The sequence below is a fragment of the Fukomys damarensis genome, unplaced genomic scaffold, assembly GCF_012274545.1.
Source record: "Fukomys damarensis isolate Sample0158 unplaced genomic scaffold, DMR_v1.0_HiC HiC_scaffold_15, whole genome shotgun sequence".
NCBI lineage: Eukaryota > Metazoa > Chordata > Mammalia > Rodentia > Bathyergidae > Fukomys > Fukomys damarensis.
Window position 1 is genome coordinate 51,509,197 of NW_022900927.1, and position 2,833 is coordinate 51,512,029.

The following is a 2,833-nucleotide window of genomic DNA, read 5'->3' on the forward strand; positions in this document are numbered from 1 at the left end:
GACGCCGCCCGCGCCGGAGGGAGCTGGCCTCTGCCTGCCAGCGGGTGGGAAGCTCCGAGTCGGGGGCGGCCGCACTCCGAAGCCAGGGTTCACTGACGCCAACGTTCCTGTCGGCGTCCCGCCGGGAGAGGGATGGTAACCAGGTCAGTCCGGAGAGCGGTGGAAGGGAGGCCTTGTGAGCCTGCGATCGATGCAATCAGAGTTCTATTACACGTTAAAGAGACCGCGCGCACGTGTTTCACGTCTGGCCCCCTAGCAGGGGTGGCGAACCTCTGGCACGCGTGCCGCGGAGGGCTGTTTGTCCGCCGTCCTTGCTAGGGCTTAAGACTGAGAAGGGAGTTTTGATCTGAAAAGGAAAGCTGGCTAGTTGTTAATATAGTGAAATAAACGAATCAATCCCCGGTTTGAGTTTTTCAAACCATTGTTTTACCCACGCTGACCCCTGTGTGATGTAGATACAGATGCTGGTTACTTGTAATGAATGAACATTTTATTCAAATTTTCGTGCACTCCATGTTTTTCTGCTCTGTTTCTACTCACCTCTGCTCATTTACATCTGCCTTAGGGTAGTAAACACGAAGACTTAGAAGTATGTAGTTTTAAGGCTCTAGGGTGTGTAGCAACTGTAACCATTTTTCCTGTAGGCTTTCTCACACATAGTATCATTTCTGCTTCAGCAACATTATGAAATTGGTGGCGCTACAAAATGTTATCAATGTTCACAAATTATAAACTTCATTCTTAGATAACAGTCTTAGCGACTGTACTGAGATAGCTCTTCCAAGGCTATGCCCACCCTTTCCCTTTTTATTTCTTTTTTCAACACTGCCTCAAAGCATGCAGGCATGTTTCCATCATGCTTTGAGGTAAGATTTTAAAAAAATTACCTAAAGATTCCTGGTAGTAAAATGGCATGGTAGATCACAACTGGTAAGATACATATTCTAGGCAAATAAAAGGTATTATATGCAGTAATTACAGGTTCTCTGACTAACTGTACAGCGACTGAGTTTAGCTTTAATGACTACTATACAGAGCAATTAAACAGGTAGAACGTGGCTTTAGATTGCAATACAGTATTTAATTAATGCACATTTGTTAAATATCTATTGCATGTCTGGCCTTGAGGGATACAAAGATGATCAAAGTATTTTCTCTGCCCGCAAGAACTCAGCAATCTAGGTTGGTGAGTGTGAGTCTCATATCAGTGCATGCTGTGCTGATTCAGGGGTGTCATTTTCAGAGCTGCTTCAGCACACACTGGGTAGAATTTAGAGTCCTGCAGGTGTAAGAAGGTCCTTAAATGATTGCTATGGGCGTCTCGACTATGTATGTTAATGACTATTGCTCTATTTATAATTCAGGGTGATTTATTAAGAGTTTTGATAGCAGGACTAGGGAATGTAGCTCAGTGATGGGGCACCCACTTAGCATTCTCAAAGCCCTGCACTCCACCCCCACTCCCGAAAATAAAGTGTTAGGACTCTAAGCTTTGCTACTTATTCCTGGTCTAAGCATTACCCTTTTTTTTGTTTTTTTAAAGGTCTGGCTTGCTTAGAAAATAATGCTGAATTTTAGTGGGAATGTAAAATGGCATAGCGTTGTGGAACGCTGTTTGACAGTTCCTCAAAATTTTAAATGCAGAATTATTTTATGATCCAGCAGTTCCATTGCTAGTCATATCCACAAGTGTTGAGAGCAGAGACTCAAATGGTTACTTGTATAGCAATGTTCATAGCAGTGTTAAGTACAACAGTGAAGAAGGGGAAAGAGCCAAGTAAATATCCAACAGACTGTTGGGCAAATGAAATGTTACATCTGCAAAAGAGAATATTATTCAGTCATAAAAAGAGTGAAATTATATATATCAAGTGGAAATTGAAAATGTGTTAAGTGTAAGCCACACATAAAAGGACATATGTTGTATGATTCCATTTATTTAAGGTTCCTGGAATGTGTGGATTCATAGAGACAGAATAGAGATTGCCAGGGATGGGGGTAAAGGAGGATGGGGAATTACTGTTTAATGGTACAGAATTTCTATTTGAGATGATGGAGTTTTACAAATACATTTTGAATGTGCTTAATGCTAGGTAATTGCACCGTTAAGATGATTAAAATTGTAAATTTTATTTCATTTATGTTCTGCAACAATGAACATACTAATGTTGAAACTGAGGAGTTGTAGTTAAGACCTCAGACCATGCAGTGAGATGTCTACTATCAGATACAGCGAATTAAGAGAAAATAGAAGAAAAAGATGTAGAAACTACCCCAAAGAAAAGAAAATGTGTTTAGATTTTTTCTAAGCTTTGAAAAGTTTTACTTTTTCCACAGTTATCAAAGAATACATCTTTTAAATATAGTCCAATCAGGAAGACAAGAGACAGAGCAGGCTATGAAGAAACATGTATGTACTGTGAAACATTACACATCGACTGTAGATATTCAACAGCTATTTATTGAGTCCTTGCTATGTCACATATCTCTTACCACAATAATGCTGTGTAACAACCAGCCGTACGATCTCACTGGTATGTCACGAAAGAGTCTAGGACTATACCACCCTGAACACACCCAATCTCATCTGATCTTGGTATATCATGAAAGAAAGGGGGGGAGAAGGAGGGGAGAGAGAGAGAGAGAGAGAGAGAGAGAGAGAGAGAGGGAGGGAGGGAGAAAGGAAGGAAAGAAGAAAAAGACAGAAGTCCTGCAGTTTTATTTCAATAGATGGGGAAATTACCAACTGTATCACCACCTACAGTTCATCTTAAGTTTGTCATATACCTAAGATGCGTTCATGACATGCTAGGTACGTCTAGTTTTGACATCT